This window comes from Tiliqua scincoides, chromosome 2, assembly GCF_035046505.1.
Source record: "Tiliqua scincoides isolate rTilSci1 chromosome 2, rTilSci1.hap2, whole genome shotgun sequence".
Taxonomy (NCBI): domain Eukaryota; kingdom Metazoa; phylum Chordata; class Lepidosauria; order Squamata; family Scincidae; genus Tiliqua; species Tiliqua scincoides.
Genome location: NC_089822.1, coordinates 107186648 through 107205404, shown reverse-complemented (window position 1 = coordinate 107205404; position 18757 = coordinate 107186648). Strand labels below are relative to the sequence as shown.

The 18757-nt window shown below is 47.0% G+C and overlaps 1 pseudogene; it reads right to left on the bottom strand.

The window, feature by feature from the left end:
• Positions 1-6378: 6378 nt before the first annotated feature.
• On the bottom strand, positions 6379-6495 carry LOC136643041 (5S ribosomal RNA; annotated as a pseudogene).
• Positions 6496-18757: the final 12262 nt, after the last annotated feature.

Here is an 18757-nt window from a genome sequence, read left to right as displayed (position 1 = left end):
TAAGAGCTCCCCTTTGAGCGGCTGCATTGCAAGTAAGGACTGGCTCTCCTGCTACAAGTGAGTGAAGTGACTGTACGGCATGCCAAGCGATATGACATGCTATCTTGCCTGTAGCCTTCTGTCAGCCACAGGAACTGCAATCCAGCCACCTCCTTCTGCAGTGGCCTGAACCCTGGGGAACCTTCTTTCCTTTGGCTCCTTTGGTTCCTCCCCCTCCTTTCCTATTCCCAATAAATGCCCAGTTCTCCAGCCCAAATTCCCCGTGGGTAACCTGTCTAATTTTCCTGTTTCCCTTCCTTTCATCTTCCTCTCTCTGGTTGGCAACCTTCAGTCTCGAAAGACTATGGTATAAGCCTACAGCACCCGGTATTCCCAGGCGGCCTCCCATCCAAGTACTAACCAGGCCTGACCCTGCTTAGCTTCCGAGATCAGGCATGGTCATTCCACACTTGTACCATCATGCAGTTGTCTCCCTTTTAAGGATTTCCTCTTTTCCCTTATATAGTAACCAATTCTGTTTAGGGCTTGACTGTGAATCACCCGACTGCTTTTATCCCTTTCCCTGCAGTTGGAAATTATACTTAAAATAAATGTTTGTTTATTGCACCTTTACCCTCCCTTCCCTCTTCCTTCCCCACTAAACCACTTAGCTGTGTCATCGACCACTGCACATGGTCCCAGCACACAAACTAAATTTCCCCCATGTGATACTTTCCCCCAAAGTATTAATTAACGCATGTCTGAAAAGCACAATTAGTAACAAGCTGAAATGAGGTTTATAAGGAAGTACTGCCAGGTAGACCACCAGCAAAATAAAACAGCACAATGATAATGAAGATGATGATGTTTTAAAAAATATCACATACACTTTAAAGGTTGCTTACTACTCTCCCAAATGTTGCATCTCTCCTTCGTTCCAGAGTTTCCAACATGTTATAGATCATTTATTACAAAAACAGATTTCTTGTCATACAAATCAGAGGTGTTTTGTGGGTGGTTCTAGGTCCCTTGATGTTTATAAGAACAATATTTTTTTCTGGTTTATAAGTGTTTCACCAGTGCATTTTGAGGAACACTTGCATGAATAAAAAAACTTAAGAACATAAGAACATAAGAACAGCCTGCGTTGGCTCGGTCATGTCGTGAGAATGGATGATGGCCAGATCCCAAAGGATCTCCTCTATGGAGAACTCGTGCAAGAAAAGCGCCCTACAGGTAGACCACAGCTGCGATACAAGGACATCTGCAAGAGGGATCTGAAGGCCTTAGGAATGGACCTCAACAAGTGGGAAACCCTGGCCTCTGAGCGGCCTGCTTGGAGGCAGGCTGTGCAACATGGCCTTTCCCAGTTTGAAGAGACACTTGGCCAACAGTCTAAGGCTAAGAGGCAAAGAAGGCAGGCCCATAGCCAGGGAGACAGACCAGGGACAGACTGCACTTGCCCCCAGTGTGGAAGGGATTGTCGCTCCCAAATTGGCCTTTTCAGCCACACTAGACGATGTTCCAAAACCACCTTTCAGAGCACGATACCATAGTCTTTCGAGACTGAAGGTTGCCAACATATAAGAACAGCCCCACTGGATCAGGCCATAGGCCCATCTAGTCCAGCTTCCTGTATCTCACAGCGGCCCACCAAATGCCCCAGGGAGCACACCAGATAACAAGAGACCTCATCCTGGTGTCCTCCTTTGCATCTGGCATTCTGACATAGCCCATTTCCAAAATCAGGAGGTTGCACATGATGTTCATGGCTTGTAACCCGTAATGGATTTTTCCTCCAGAAACTTGTCCAATCCCCTTTTAAAGGTGTCCAGGCCAGACGCCATCACCACATCCTGTGGCAAGGAGTTCCACAGACCAACCACACGCTGAATAAAGAAATATTTTCTTTTGACCATTCTAACTCTCCCAACACTCAATTTTAGTGGATGTCCCCTGGTTCTGATGTTATGTGAGAGTGTAAAGAGCATCCCTCTATCCACTCTGTCCATCCCCTGCATAATTTTTTATGTCTCAATCATGTCCCCCCTCAGGTGCCTCTTTTCTAGATGGAAGAGGCCCAAACGCTGTAACCTTTCCTCATAAGGAAGGTGCCCCAGCCCAGTAATCATCTTAATCGCTCTCTTTTGCACCTTTTCCATTTCCACTATGTCTTTTTTGAGATGCGGCGACCAGAACTGGACGGATTACTCCAGGTGTGGCCTTACCATAGATTTGTACAATGGCATTATAATATTAGCCATTTTATTCTCAATACCTTTTCTAATGATCCCAAGCATAGAATTGGCCCTCTTTATTGCCGCCGCACATTGGGTTGACACTTACATCGACCTGTCCGCCACCACCCCAAGATCTCTCTCCTGATCTGTCACAGACAGCTCAGAACCCATCAGCATATATGTGAAGTTTTGATTTTTTGCCCCAATGTGCATGACCTTACACTTACTGACATTGAAGTGCATCTGCCATTTTGCTGCCCATTGACACCCACTCTCTGTTTCCTGACCTTCAACCAGTTCTCAATCCATGAGAGGACCTGTCCTCTAATTCCCTGACTGTGGAGTTTTTTCAGTAGCCTTTGGTGAGGCACCATGTCGAACGCCTTCTGAAAGTCCAGATATATAATGTCTATGGGTTCTCCCGCATCCATATGCCTGTTGACCTTTTCAAATAATTCTATAAGGTTCGTGAGGCAAGACTTACCCTTACAGAAGCCATGCTGACTCTCCCTCAGCAAGGCCTGTTCATCTATGTGTTTTGAGATCCTATCTTTGATGAGGCATTCCACCATCTTACCCGGTATAGATGTTAGGCCGACCGGCCTATAGTTTCCCGGGCCCCCCCTCTTTCCCTTTTAAAAGATCGGTGTGATATTTGCTATCCTCCAATCTTCTGGCACCGTGGCCGTTTTGAGGGACAAGTTGCGTATCTTAGTCAAGAGATCAGCAACTTCATTCTTCAATTCCTTAATAACTCTTGGGTGGATGTCATCAGGGCCCAGTGACTTATTGTTCTTTAATTTATCAATGAGGTCTTGCAAAATAGTCTTTATTATTTTTATTCAGTACAAATTGGATCTTGTTTATAACTGTTTAGGTGTCAATCCTACATTTCAAGAAGGCTTGAAATTGTGCCAACAATTGGAAAATGTTTCCAAAAATACTTTAAAGAGCAATAAGAAGCCTAAAAGGCAATTCAGGACTTTATTATAATGAATGTTCTTTGCCTTTAAGCAAGTCCAAAGCGAAAACAGTTTTCTGATGCTTCGATTCCAGATCCAATGCATCACCTCATTCTCAAAGGACCAACCACACTTCATCTACTGCTGAGTTAGACAAGAATTTGGAAACAGCTGTCATGTAGTTATTCAGATTTTGAATCCTAAAGGATTATCTTTTAAATAATGACTTCACAAGTGACAGTTGCCCAAACAATATGCCTGTAGTTTATTAAAAATGCAGAATGGTCAACAGAATATTCCTGCTGAACTACCTCATGCAACAAAAATCCTTGCTCTCGTACAAACCTGAGGCTCCATTAAGGTCTAGAAACAAGCAACTGAAGATTAAGAACAGAGTGCAACAAGTTGCTGGACCAGACGAGACGTAATCCAGAGATCTCCTGCAAGGAAAAATTAATGGTACTGGAATTAGATTGTGATACATACTCACAGGCCTAAGGAGAGAAGAGGCAGGGGGGCGAAATTCTTGGGGGCCCAGGCTTCCACGGCCATGACAAAACATACTGTACAGTACAAAACAAATTTATTACAAAATAAATTGGGGTACCTCATTCTCAGCCTACTCAGCCTCAGTAACTGCTTAGCTTGAAGCCATCATCATGAGTAGAGACAAGTACATATCAGAGAGGAGCAGCAAGTCCCGCCACCATCCTGACATGCTCCAAAAATACTGCAGCTGTGGAGAGATCTTCCCCATGATGCTGGTGCCCAGCATTTATCTTGAATTCTTTCCCCTTCTGAGGATCATGCCTGCATAGAGCTAGTAATGGCGAGACAACCACTGGTCCCATCTCATGTTTGCAAGAGGAAGAGAAATCTCATCAGTGGCAACCTTGAAGGTCCACGCTCCAAGATTTGTTCTTCTCCAGAAAAGAGAGTCGTGTATTTTGTACTTCACATGTCAACCAATCTTTTTTAAATCAAAGGGACTTCTTCCTTTGAAATGAGTACCACTGGCCCATTAAGAAGCTAACTAGAGGACCGACACACATGCACGTATCAGAGCCCTAGCATCATTTTTGGATTGCTTTAGAAGAGAAGCCTTGGGAGGAGTGGCACAGAAGTAGCAGGAAGATAGAGCACTTAGCTCTTTTCCCACTCTTTCCCCATTGCAAATTACCTGCCCCCCAAGTGGCTGCAGTGGAATAGCTAGATAACTTTCTACGCACTAGGAAAGTCTACTGGGGACAAGGCAGAACATTATCATTTTTCTCCAAGAACCTTCCACAATGTAAGGTGGCTAGTCCAAGAAAAAGACTAGAAATGGAGACAAACAGCAGTGTCACCAGGGGCCGTAGTGCCTAGGACGGCAACATCGTGACATCGTGCAGTGTTGTGATGTCACTTCCTGCTTCTCCCAGAGGAGGCAGCCTCCTCCTCTTTGTGTTCAATGAATATGAAGAAGAGGAGCCTGTTGAAAATCGCCCCAGCCACTGCTGTGAGTGCTGCAATTGCTTCCTGAACATGTACACTCACACTCTGCAGCACCCCCTTCTGACCTGGCATCCAGGGCGGGCTTCCGCCCCCACCCTCCCCTTAAAACCAAAAAATGGGCTTAAAACCAAAAAATTGGTCTTTTTCCCCTTCCCCCCCCCTTTTGCTCAGGGACTACTGTGTATGGGAGGGGTAAACAATTCCAGTTTAAGCCAGTCTTCCAATTTAAGCCAGTCTTTTCATGACTGATTCCCTGCAATGTTCAGTTTGACCCATGTAGTTCAATCTAAGTAGAATCCATTGCAAAGAATCCAACCCTTATGCGTCCGTTCCTGGGGTTGATTAAGGGGTGCACATCTTGGAAAGAGCAGGCAATCTTGATTTCTGCTACATTCAGCAATGGAAAGGATCAGATCGTTGTCCTTTCAAGAGCATTTTGAGAAGACTTGTTTTGTCATTAAGTAATGCGGGAACCAAAGAGAAAAAATTTGCAGCTATGTCAAGCTTGGTTCTGCCAACGGCTTGATAATTACAGGGGGCTAAATCCAGAGGCCACAGAAGCCAGTGGAAAGTCTCTGTCAGTCCTTCTGGGCTTTGGAAGAGGCCCAGGACGCTCGAAAGCCCCTTGCCAAGTCAGCCATCTTATCACACTGTTTTATTGCTTGGATTAATTTCTACATTAAAACCAGTGTCAGATTTTGGATTAAGTAATCTTGCCAGTTTACAAAACCCTATCTGCAGCAGCAGAAGACTCTTTACGGATGCTATACAAAGAGAATGTGTGTTTGTTTGCCTGGTGTCCTCATCAACTGTCCTTTTATCCAGTTTTATCAGCTCTCTCTATCTGCTCCAGGCCATTCTGCTGTCCCTTTCTGTGGTTCTCCCACATTCAATTTTTGGAGATCACCAAATAATGAATAAATGAGAGCATTTGCAAAGTGCTACCACACCAAACCTTCATACATCTGGAGTTGGGGATGGGGCTTTCAGTCCACAGGGGATGAGTTCCAAGAATCCCTGAACCCCAACACTTCTTTTGTCAGAAATAGAATCCTGCAGCAAGCTGAAGGGTGAAACTCCAACAGTATTAGACTCACCCCGAAGACAATGCCCTGCTTCTGAACTGCCACTGATCCTATTGCTTGGATATGGGCACTGGCTGACAACCTTAGCTCAGTGGAAAGTGGGGTTGTAGTTTGGTGGTAGACAACTTGCTTTGCTTGCAGGAGTCCTAAGTTCAAGATGTGGTCTCTCCGGGTAGTGAAGAGCAAGCCCCTCTCTGAAACTTTGGAGAGCCACTGGCAGGCAGTGGTCTGTGTTGTATCAGTCTGAAAGCCCAATCCTATCCATCCCCTTCCTTGCAGGTGCAGCCGCACCAAAAATGGGAGAAGGGGGATTAAGAGGCTTCAGAGGGGATTTAAATCCCCTTATACCTCTGTAAGCTTCTCGCTCCGCAATGGTTCTCCTTGGACTTGTGCCAGAGAAATGGCTGGCACAAATCCGAGCAGAGAAAGGGAATAGGATCTGGTGTGCCCCATCGCTGCTGGATCCACCACCTCCTGCAGCCTCCCCATCCTACCCCTTCCTGCCCCGATTGCCCCCTCTCCTTCCACTGCCTTACCTGCTCTGGCGTATGTAAGTAACTCCCCTGGTGGACTGGGAGCACTGGTTGGCAACCTTCAGTCTCAAAAGACTATGGTATAAGCCTACAGCACCCAGTATTCCCAGGTGGTCTCCCATCCAAGTACTAACCAGGCCTGACCCTGCTTAGCTTCCGAGATCAGACGAGATTGGGCATGTGCAGGGTAACAGTTACAGCGCTCCCAAAATGGCCACCAGTGGAACACTCCACACTCTGTCAGCAACCATTTTATGACAGTGGAAATGCATTCTGCCGTCGTAAAGCCTCGCGCATGCTGGCCTTGATAGAACTGGGCTGTGACTCAGGATAGGGAAATTTTCTAGAAAAGAGACTGGGTGAGGGTGGGAAATGAAATATCTTTCTAACTATACAACCGACTGAACAACGAGCTCTGCCTTCCCTCCCCCTCCCCCCCCGGGTGTTCCATCTGCCCTATTCTTCTTCAGGGAATAAGACATCTCTCTGCCTCTCAGGTTGGATGGGTCCTTCACCATCCCTCCTTTCCCACAATCTCCTGAAGACCTGATTACTGAGACACTTGTTTTGAACCAATGACCTGCTTTTGTTTGGTTTTTTATCCCCTTTTTTGAGGGTGGGTGGGTTATTTTGAATCCAGATTCCATGTTTGAGTCCAAGTTAAAGTTCAGAAGACAAAAAAAAAAAAAATCCCTCTCAGAAGTCATTTTCTGGCTTGACTTCTATCAGTCTTCCTTCCTACCTTGGCAAAATATGTTTAAAAAATCAACAGAACACTGCTAATGAAAGCATCACATTTGGAGCTCTGCATACTTGCATACATACTTGTGTAGCTGATTAATCCCTTAATGAATTGCACAGTGTTTCAGATCAGTTGGTTATTTTACAACATGCGTTCACTTCAAAATAGGATATTGTAAAATTTTCCATAATGCTTTCAGTGCATACATTTAACATCTGTATGCTGTACTTTATAATGGCACGCTGTAAGTTCAGCAGCGACTGCCAAAATTTAACTTTCTTCAAGGGATCCAAATACTGATGCATTGCTGTGGAAAAATCTTGTTTCCAAGAAGTATAGCTGGGGGAGATCTCTCCACTGGAAGCTCATGAACACAATAAGGTTGGAGACGATCGGCCCCCTGCAGAGTTGCTCATTACCCCTCTTTGCCATTTGTGTTGTGAACATACAAACAACATGTGAACATACAAATCTGTAAGACAATGCATTTAGCTCTCTCTCTCTTTCTCTCTGTGATGACCTAGCTTCTTGCACACCCAAGCTAGCACACATATGCACACACGCACACGCCTCTCCAGTCCCCTGCACATTTCAGAGGTGTGCAAGCCATATCATGTTGCCCTGAGAACTTCTGTGGAACTACTAGAGAATGAACCAAGAGCAGAAACAGCTGTTTGCTGTTCTGTGTGGTGCTCTCCATGCAGTGAAAAGCCTGCCAATCTCTCAGCTGGGATGGGGGCTTGGAATAGAAAAGAGGCTGTCAGGAATTAGTCATCTGCTAGCAATCCTTTGGAAGGAAGGCAGAACATTAGAACCAGCAGAACACTCAGGCTGAGAGGGGGACACAGACACACATTCTATGCAAGGGGTGCCCAAACCCCAGCCCAGGGGCCACTTGCGGCCCTCAGGGACTCCCAATCTGGTCCGGGGGGAGTAGCCAGTCTCCAATGAGCCTCTGGCGCTCTGGAGACTTGCTGGAGCCCATGCTGGCCCAGCACAACTGCTCTAAGCATGAGGGCGACTGTTCAATCTCTTGCATGACCTATGGGACAAGGGCACCCTCCATTGCTTGCTGCTTTACATGTGTGATGCAGCAGCAGCAGCAGCAAAGGAAAGGACAACCTTGCTTTGTGCAAGGTCTTTTATAGACCTTGAGCTATTGCAAGACCTTCATTCATTCATAGAAGTTCCATCTCTAAGATATTCATTTATGTAAATGTATTCAAATTTGAAATGTAAATTAATTCTTTTCTTTCCCGGCTCCCGACACAGTGTCAGAGAGATGATGTGGCCCTCCTGCCAAAAAGTTTGGACACCCCTGTTCTATACTTTCAGGGAGTCTCTATAAGCTTGGGCACTACCAATTCTGCTGTCCTTCTGCTGTCATTGCTGCCTCCTTGTCCTCTTCTTCCTTGAAGGGTGATGGCAAGGAGAGTGGTGTATGGCAATCCAGAGTCTGCCTCCCTTACCCGGAGCTCTGGTGCCAACTCTTTCCTGTGTGCACTTCTCAAGTAACCAAGAAAAGCAGAGCAAGCTGTGAGCTCCAGATCATGCTTCTACCCAAGCCATGAATCTGCCCTGGGTGTGGCACTGTGGGGCTGGTGGTGATGCAGTCTCTGACCCTTACTGTAATGTCACTGAGCGGAGCTTTCATGTTGTGTTTTACACAGAAAGGGCCTTCCTGCCTGCCCCGCACTCTAGTTGGCTCCAAATTGCGGCACTCTGGGAGCAATTGACGCTGATGCAATGAGACAGTGACATTATTACATCACCTCCCAACATCCAGAATGGTGCCAAAAGAGAGCGCAACAGCCACTCTAGGTGTGCCCTGAGGCAGGAACACCTCTAGTGGATCTCGTGTCTTCCCAAGTGAGATGCAGTTCTACGTAGGTTAGTATTCAGAGCTGTATTGAACAATATGCATGAGCACAAAGGTAGACACCAGCAACCAAAAAGTGAATGGTTAGCTCAAATCCACATGTGAAGGTCAGAGCACATGCTTCTAGTCTTGCGTCACTGTTTGGCCTCACAGTCCCTCAACCTCCCTTCCCCGTCTGTTCCTTCTTGCCAACAACACACCCACAGAGCTCTTCATGAGCTTGGATTTCTATCCAATCTCTTTTCCTGCTGACTCCACCATTTTGCCATCTATGCATCCTTTTGTTATGTTTCTGTCCCCTGTGCCCAACATTCCTTCAGATCTCTGCTTGTCAGCACGTCGTCACATTGGAGCCAGCACCACATCCTGTCAGCCAGCTCTCTTTCCATTCCTCAACCTCCCACCCAGAGAGTCGGACAACTGAAAATCTATGTCCAGAGTAAGGGTACCATTGCTCAAGATGCGTTCATGGCTCAGGAAGTGAGCAAACAGGATAGGCCTCCTACCCTTCCCCTTTGCCTTGCCCTCCTCTGCTATCAGTTGACTCATTCCCCCACTGGGAAGAGGGAAAGGAAGCACTAATTCCTGCTCTCCCCCTCCCTGGATCTCAGCTCGCTCTGATCTTCTGTTAATGCTTATTGACTTGGGAGTTTGGGTCTGTAGCTAAAGTTACATTTTGAGTGTCAGTGGAAAGGAAAACACTTCCCAAGCCAATCTTGCTCAGGTCTCCAGTCATCTTTGTCCCTCCTCCAGGACCAGCTACTAAGAAGAGCCCTGCTTGATCAGACCAAGAGGCAATGCTTGCATCAGATTCCTGGGAGCCCTGGCAAAGTCCTGTACTGGGTTCCCCATAGTTTCCTGGACATGGGTAACATGAGCACATGCGTAAAACCTACTTCATATGCTAGGACCAAGTGCAGTGACTCATGGTCCAGCTCGATGGACTGGCATGAAATGAGGAGGGAGGCAAGAATATAGGTGCAACAATATTGACTTTTGATAATCCTGCACCTTGCGACTTAGGTGGTGCCAGATTATCAAATATGCCAGATTATGAGGAGGTACTATCCTGCAACCAATGATTTCCAGATCTAGTGTCCTCTTCACAATAGGGTCAGGGTCACTATTTAAAATACTGCCAAGTCACTCAGGCTGTCCCCAACTGGCTTCCATAGTCTGTCTTGGCAATACCATCACTGAGCCAGGGGTGAACATATGAACATAAGAAGAGCCCAGCTGGCTCAGGCCAAAGTCCCATCTCATCCAGCTTCCTGTATCTCACAGTGGCCCACCAGATGCTTCGGGGATCCCACAAGACAACAAGATACCTGTGCCCTGTTACCACTCCCTTCCATCTGGCATTCAGACATAGGGTGCCTCTAAAACATGGAGATTGCATTTACCCATCATAGTTTATAACCTGTGATGGACTTTTCCTCCATTAGTGACTGTTCACAGGGGCTGGCAAGGTAAGGAGTCCATTCCTGAGCCAAGAGTGCTCCCAGACAATATATGGTTCGTATTTTCATGCTAGACTATCAGGACTGCCAGAGAACTGGATGCCGGACTATTGGAGTTTGACCATAAGTAGCTTTTATTATGGGGATAACAGTACAATAACTGGGTCAGGAAATGAAAAATAACACAATGCAATATTTTCCATCACTCACACAACTAAGTCCTAAGTATCAGTGGCTTGTGGGTAGAAACAGAGAACATCTTTACAAGGAGAAGGGGCGAGTAATGACAGGGAGAAGAGATGAGGGGGAGCAATACGTTCGCATATTAGGAACATTAGGCGATTACCCAAGGGAAACAAGAACTGAAGAGCCAGGGCATATACGGTGGTGGGAGAGGCAGAGGAGAGGAGGAAGATCAGAGGAAAGAAAGAGAAGAAGCAGGGAAGCACCAAGATCCCAGTTGCATCATGAGTCTGTGGCTGAGGTCCCCACCAGATGTGCAGCTATTCTGGGGGAAATGCATGCGTGAGTGTCAATGCATGTGAGACTCACAACCACACATTCACTCCAATCCAGAGATTCCTTTATGGCAAAAGTCCCTCCTCCAGTACAACCAATTCAGCAGTCTTCTTGTAGCTACATAGATCCCAGCAGAATTTGCCCACTGAAAATGGTGGGAGTTTGCCCCGAAGCCTTGCTCTTCTGAGAGCAGAACAGTTCCTGGTTCATGCATATCGTGTGATTTGCCACTTGAGCTCTCCCAGGGAAGTTTTTCCCCATTGTTCAGTTCTGTTCTTGGACAAAGAAAGTGGGCTTCCCTCTTGACTTCCAAGCAGGAAGTTTCCCTAGTCATTGATGGGTGGTGCCTTCCAGCTGATTACAGTTACCCACGACAATCTACCTTGGTAGCAACCAGGAAAGGGACAGGTGGGCAACATGACAATACAGAGCGCAATGCTATCCAATTTCCCAATGCCAGTACTGCGGCAATGCAGCCCTGAACAAGGGACAAGCCCTGAACAAGCCCTGAATAAACATTCCCTTACTTGGAGGTGGCCTTCGTGGCTGCCCCCCTACCATAAGATGCAGAGCATGTCTGATTGGCATGGCTGCACCAGCACTGGAAAGGTGGATAGGATTTGGCCCACAATCCATAAGCATGAGGCAAATGCACAATTCATTTTAGGGCGCAACCCAAACTGCGCCCGATGCCAGCCCAAGTCCCTTGGGCAGACCTAGGAGGGTCTCAAACATGCCATAAGGTATGTTTGCACCTCCTCGGGGGGAAGCTGGGCTGACGCCCCAAGAAGCGCCGGCCTGCGGAGGCTGACGTAAGCCTCCACGCCAGCTTCCCCTCAGCCGCTTGTGTTGGCCCACCTGCGCAAATGGAACACAAATGGAAAAGGTAGGCATGGAGGGGTGGGGAGGAGGAAAGAGGGAGGCGTTCTCGGGTGGGGGGAGGGCGGGCGATGGGTGGCCCTGGGGGCAGGCAGGCGGGGAGCAGGAGGCAGGGCTGGGATCCTGCAGTTACGCTGGATCCCAATCCCCGTTTCCGGGGAGAATAGAGTGGCTTCAAGCCACTTCGCTCTCCTTGGACTTGTGCCACCTCCAGAGGTGCAAGTTCGAGGAGACCCATTGTGGCCAGCAACCCTTACCCAGGGGTAAGGGGAAAAGTTTCCCCTTACCTCTGGCTGAGCCGCTTCTGGCACTGGATACAGTGCAAACCTCTTGGCTTGCCTGTTCCAGCACAGGTTAGGATTGCGCCCTTAGTTGAATGGAAGCTGGGCAAGCGTCCCCTTGTGTCTTTCTCTCTAGTACCAGTTTTGGAGGCTGGGCCAAGACCATGGGCATTTTTCAATGGGAAAAGGAGAACATGGGCAAAGCGAGGAAAAAAGATGCAGGAAAAAAAGCATATGCCACCTGTTTGAAATTTTCAAAAGTAAATATTTCTAAGAAAAAACTATGACTCAAGATGCTCTCGTTCAAACGTTTACATAAATAAAATGTCTTTAACTATCTCACTGGCAAATTATTACAATCTGTATGTGTAATGTTCTTTCCATTAACCAGTGTGTCAGTGAGTGGAAACTTACTATTATTGACTGACTTCGGTTTGGTGCATCTGTTAACGAAAGGCACATGCATATTACATGATTGACTGGTTCAACTTTAATAGGCAAGTTCTTTTTTCATGTTCTGTTCTGGGAACAAGAAGGCGGGTTACTCCCCAAGTCAACTGATTGAGAGTCACCCAAGATGACCTCCCGGAACAAAAGTGGGAAAGGGAGCTGGTGGGTTGACGGCGGGGCAGCCCTGATGGAACCACACAAATTTTCAGATCACTCTCTGCAGCTACTTCAGCGGTGAGGGGCTGGATTTATCAGTGGTGCAAATAAAGAGATGGTTTTCTTGGAACAAGCAACGGTTTATTTCGCAAACAGTTCACTGATGTGTTACCTGCTATGATACCTAAAATCGTAATTTCCCACACCGCAACGTCTCTGTCCTGAAGGCAGTTAAGGGTCTGCGTGACCTTATTGCTCATTTCGCGGTTTGCCTGTAACAGTTCCCTGGAGAACTTGAGATGCTTCAGCTTCTTCCTGTCCCTCAGATGCCACATCCTTTCTGCCTGAGTCGTCTCAGATCTCCATTGCTTGATTTCTGCAAAGGGGAGCATGTTTTGAACTAGTATAGTACCAGTCTAATCTATATTGCAATCAGTGCTAAAGGCAGGGAAGACATCATCTCCAATCCATCTCTTTCTATTCCCATTGACTGCTTGCTCCCAACTTTCCAATGCATTGGTTTTAAATAGTGCAATTCTTGTCCAATCTTTACTACCATCCATGCTGTAAGTCTTCCCTGACTAGTAAATTTTAAACAAATTCTAAATTCTTCCAAGTTAGGTTTTTTTTTTTTTTGCCCCTATCTATCCTAACCTCTGAGGAAGAGCACTCAAAACTCATCTTCCCTACAGTTGACCTGTATCGTAAGACAGATGCCACCACTTCAGAACGTGTCCCCAAAGCCTCCTTGTCAAAGGACCAGTCGCCTCATGGCAGCAATGGAACAAGAGCTCTTGCAAGAGCCGTTGAAGTCAGAGTTTCCTTCTGTAAGAAAATGTAATGTGTGTGACAGTCAGAACCGACTATCCACGTGAAGAGGCAGCTTCTACAGACGAATGTGTGGCTAATGCTTAGATAACATTGTGCAATCTGTGACAGCAGTGCTCATTAGCAGAAGCTATACAGACTGTGTTACACGTTTGGCAGTATTTGGACCAATGAACAAAATAATCTTCCTATGGATCTAGTCAACGCTTTGCATCAGTGCCTATTAAATTCCTTGTAGTGATGCCCATGACTACTCTTATTAACAGTATTAGCGCAGCACTGCTTAGCACAGTGCTGTAGCAAGAGGGGGTGCAAAGCACTAAATTTTACAGGGAACCTCACTGCAGGATGCAAGTGACCCATCCCCCTCTCCTTCGGAGCCATTACCACCACCCAGAATTACTCCAAAGGGGAGGGGGACAGGCCGCTTGCATGTTGTGGTGAGGCTCCCTGAAAAAACACAGTGCTTTGCACCCCCTCTAGCTATGCCACTGATTTAGCAGCACAGAGATGAGTCACTTCAGGCAGCCCTCTGACCATCACCCCATTTTCACTAACTCCAGAGCTCATAGTCCCCTTTCCTACTGATCTTCAGAGAGGGAGGAGGAATTTCCTGCATTAATTTGCGTCCCAAAGATGTGGTGTTGGCTACTGACACAGACAGTTTTAAATTGAGATTAGACAAGTCCATGGGGATAGGCTCGCTCACTGGCTATTGTTTCTGATGCAAGTGTGACTTGGGGAGGGAGATAGCTAAGGGGAAAAACCTTGTTGCCTTCATTGACCACTGTATGTCTGGGAAATCCGTGGAAGAAGACATGAAATCCACAATTACAGTATATCATTTTAGGGTTAGACACCATGTAAGGGCTTATACTGATTATATTTCAAATGAATCCCAACAGATTTCTCTTTACTGCCCCCATTAAAAACATTTTATTCCCAGATGGTTTGGTAACACATGAGTCATCTGTTCCATCATATTTAAAACTATTTCCTGTTTCCAGTGCTTTTTTTAAATAACGAATTGTATCCTTAGTGGTAAGAAGTCATCAGAAAACTGAGTCATTAAATGGACCTTCTATATCCTGCAACTTCAGTTCAAAAACACCATACTTTGATAGTTCTGTAATACCGTATACCAGTGGTTCCCAAACTTTTTAGCATCAGGACCCACTTTTTAAAACAACACTCTGTTGGGACCCACCTAGCTTTATGAGACTAAAAAAAGTTTCACTTTACTAGCTGCTCAAGCCCCTGTTTTTATTCTTTTTACTATGGTGGAGGGAAATGCCTTTTGGAGCATTAGTTGAGTTCCACACTCATCAAATTGGGACCATTCTGGTGGCCTTGCATTCCCCTCCGCCTAGCCTTTGATAAGAGTCAAGGCAGTTGCCTACTCATATGTAAACACACCTATGGCACAATTTCGCTTTCCATAGGGCTCAATGCATTTTCCTTATAAGCTTGGAGGGAGAGCTTCCTTCTCAAGAGTTTGTTGGGGCCTGCATTCATCAGATCAAGATCATTCTAATGGCACTGCCTTTCTCTTGGCCTGCCCTTCAAAGTGGACTGAGGCATGTTCACCTACTTGTGAATAAACGCACATGGGCTGCTGTGTTTCGATTTCCATAGGGCTCAATATGTTTTCCTTGTCAGCTATCAGCGTGTCAGTTCTGCAATCCACCAAAAATGAGGTCACGACCCACTAGTGGGTTCCAACCCACAGTTCTGGACCCACTGCGTTGGAGTCCTAATAAAATCTGTGTGTCTACACCAGCTATTTTCAAGCCTTTTCATCTCATGGTGCACCGACAAGGTGCTAAAATTGTCAAGGCAATTTTTACAATTGACAAGGCACACCATGGTGCTGGTGGAAAGCTCACATCCCCCAATGGCCCCACTAATAATAAATGACTCTACCCCAAACTCCTGTGGTGCACCTATGAACCATTTGTGTCTGTATGCCCCTTACCCAATGATGTGCCAGCCTCTGCTCATCCCACTCATCCATGTTTCATCTCAGCATTCTCCTTCCTTCCACCTCTTCTTCTCTATCTCCTCTCTTCCTTTTCCATCTAGGAATGGAAGGAGAAGGAGAAGCAGTGGAGGTAAGCAGAGATAGGTGTCCCCCACCAAAAAGTCTCCTGAGCAACCACTTCAGCTGCCACAGTCCCAATCCAGATAGGGCCTCCACGTAACTACTACTTTTATAAAAGAAAAAAGAAAAACTTTTGACACTTGCTTAATGTCACATCTTGTTTAGTCTTAAGGGAGATCAACCCCCAGGAAGAACCTGAAACCTGAAGAACTCAAAAGCACAAGCAAATCCTGGAATGAAGGCCAAAAGTCTAGAATTCACTACTCTGCATTCTTGTGCCATTCTTAAAGCTCAGTACAGTAATTTGTGCTTTCCAGTTGTGATCATTTCCTCTCATTTACCTAAAGAAAATCCCCTGCAAAATCACATTTTTTCAGTCAGAGGAATGATTTGATGAACAGCAAGATAGCAATTTGTCCAAAAGCCTACATAAAAAATTCAGAAAATCATGTGATGCTTGCCAATCTTGGGTTTTGTGACACCCCATTTGTAGCAGAACACTTTTCCAAATACACCTAATTATAAGGTATGTGCTCCTCATTAAACAAAATCTTTGTCTACGAACAACAGTAAAAATGTATGCTTGAAAACCACTCTTGGTTTGCTTCCAAGAGTGTTAAGGAAATAAAAGATGAAATGCAGCTCAGATTTGGCCAGAGTCAGAAACTCCAAAGCTACTGAGTTCCAGCTTCTTCACTAAATATAGAAACTCCGGTTTTCATGTGGATTTTCCATTTGGCAAAACAAGGCCTTCCATCTCTACTTGGCAAACCAAATTGCCTGTTCAGCATTTTAACACAGTCCTGGCCTACATGTGCAGCAGAATGATTTGGGAATATGCTGGTAGAGTCCCAACTGGTAGAATGGACTGTACCACTTCAGGCTGCGACTGGGGGTAATCACATTTTTTATTGCTCCCTTGTGTAAAAAGGAAAAAAAAACTGCTCTGTGCAAACGATTGTGAAATGATTCACCATCTTTCATTCCTGGAGGGCAGCTCCGTGAATGACAGTATCCCGGGTGACCTGTGTTTGGTCAGGTACACTTCCTTAGATCAAGCGGTGGGGCAGCTGCGGTTATGCGGCGTGGGCACGCTGATGTCCAAGGCGGACATAGAATCAGCCTTCTGCCTGCTGCCTGTCCATCCAGATGATTTTTGCCACTTGGGCTTCCGTTTCAAGGGCACCTACTACATTGATAGAGCATTGCCAATGGGATGTGCCATCTCGTGCGTGCATTTTGAGTGTTTCGGCACCTTCCTTGAGTGGGCTGTCAGGTTTCAAACTGGGACGGTGTCTTCGGCTCACTATCTCGATGACTTTCTTTTTATGGGGCCTGCGGGTACTGGAACATGCAAAAGGCTGCTTGCAGCTTTTATGTCTTTGTGTGAGCAGTTGGGGGTCCCCTGGCGCACAACAAGACCGAGGGTCCCGCCACTCAGCTTACATACCTGGGTGTCAAGCTTGACACTGTTAATCAATGTAGTAGGCTCCCTGAAGCTAAACTGTGCAAGGTGGAGGGCTTCCTCAAGCTGGCCCTGGTTGCCAAAAAGATGACCCTGAGGGAGCTGCAGGTGTTAGTTGGCCACCTTAACTTTGCTTGTCTGGTCGTGGTGCCGGGGCGGGCCTTTTTTTGGCGCATGTGTGACGCAATGGCCGGGTTGCGCAGGCCTTCCCACCACACACGGGTCACATCGGCCCTGCGGGGTGACATGGCCATGTGGCTTCAGTTTCTCGACCAGTTTAATGGTATTTCCTTTTGGAGGACATGCAGGCTGGTCGAAGCTGAGTTGCAGGTGTAATCAGATGCAGCCAGGGGCCACGGGTTTGGGATTTATTTTAGGGGCAGCTGGTGTGCTGCGCGCTGGCCAAGCGAATGGGCAAGAGAAGGCGTCACCAGTGACCTCATGTTCCTTGAGTTTTTTCCCATTTGGGTGGCCATTCACGTATGGGCCCCCGAGTTTGCCAACTCCTCCGTCTGCTTCTGGTGTGATAACCAGGCAGTGGTCAGGATTATCAACAAGCAGACGTCTAAGTCACCCAGGGTTATGCGCTTGGTGAGAGCATTCATTCTCCAGTGCTTGTCAATTAATGTCCTCTTTTCCGCACGACATGTGCCCGGCGTGCAGAATAGCATTGCTGATGCTCTCCCTCGTTTTCAGGAGGAGCATTTCCGGCAGCTGGCTCCGGAGGCTCAAGTGGACCCAGAACCCATGCCCCTATGGCTGTGCAGCCTTGCATCAGCACCACCCAAAGCATGATCTGGACCCTTGCAACTGCTATCAAGATCAGTTATGGGAGGAAGGTTCAGGAGTTTTTGGCCTTTCGCAGGCAGCAGCAGCTGGAGGACACATGGCCTTTGCCAGTGTACCACCAGATGCAGTTTGTGATTGCCCTTCAGAGCAGAAAGTTGTCAGCACACTCAATCTCGGTCTATTTGGCTGCTCTTTCTTTTCACGAAGGCCTTGGGATGGGTTGATAACACTTCTGAATTCCGGGTGAGGCGGATATTGGAAGGGATTAGACGGAGCACTCCCGTTCTGCAGGAGGCCCGGAGGCTGGTCACCCCTGACTTATTACGGGGCTTATGTGCCGACTTCGGTCTGCACTGCGCCTCGTGTTATGAGGCTATGCTGTTTAAGGCTTGTTGCTTAGTTTTGTTCTTTGGGGCTTTCCGCCCCAGCAAGGTATTGTTCGTCTCTAAAGTCAACGCTGGGGACAGGGCCTTACGATGGGGCAATTGTCAGTTGGATGTTAACCGTGTCTCTCTATTTTTAAGGTGCTCTAAGACTGACCAGAGAGGTCAGGGCCAGTGGGTCCACTTGAAAAGAGCGGCCTGTGTGGATATCTGTCCTGTCCAGGTGGTTGTGGGCTACCGCTGCGTGGCGCCCCGGAGAGAGGGGCCATTCTTTCGGCATCAGAATGCTTCCCCCCCCCCACGGTGTTTCAGTTCAGGGCAGTCTTTAATGCCGCCTTACGGAGGCTTGGAGTGGCAGCTGGGTGGTTCGGCTTGCATTCCTTTCAAATTGGCACCGCATCAATGGTGGCTAGACTGGGCTTCCATGCAGAAGCTATTCAGAAGATTGGGCGTTGGCACTCAGCTGCCTTTAAAAATTATGTTCGCTGAGGCCCACCGGTCAAGGGGGGTCAGAGTGCAGGTTATCAGGCTC